The sequence below is a fragment of the Buceros rhinoceros genome, unplaced genomic scaffold, assembly GCF_000710305.1.
Source record: "Buceros rhinoceros silvestris isolate BGI_N320 unplaced genomic scaffold, ASM71030v1 scaffold44062, whole genome shotgun sequence".
NCBI lineage: Eukaryota > Metazoa > Chordata > Aves > Bucerotiformes > Bucerotidae > Buceros > Buceros rhinoceros.
The window spans coordinates 9,098-9,442 of record NW_010397965.1 but is presented as its reverse complement, the minus strand read 5'-3'; positions in this window follow the sequence as shown (position 1 = coordinate 9,442).

Genomic DNA, 345 nt, shown 5'->3' with positions numbered 1-345 from the left:
TGGCGGGATGTGTCTCTTGGGCTGCCGGCCTGAGTTCAACCACCCCCTGCTCTGCCCAGGTTCCCCCATGGCAAAACGGGTAGGTGGGAGAGGCAATGCAGCGTATATCTGCCGTTTAACCTAGATACCACCATACTGCCCATAAAGACTGGCCTAGAGTGTAGGTGTCTCCTCCTGAGACATGCTTCAAATGCGTAGTGGTAGGAACACAGTGGTCAGGACATCGAGAAGAGAAGCCTCCTGCAAGTCATGGCTTGGCTTCGCAGACCAAGATTTGGGAAGGGCTTTCCCCACGCTTACTGCAAGCACGCTGATGGCTGGAAAGGCCAATGTGGGGTAGGCAAA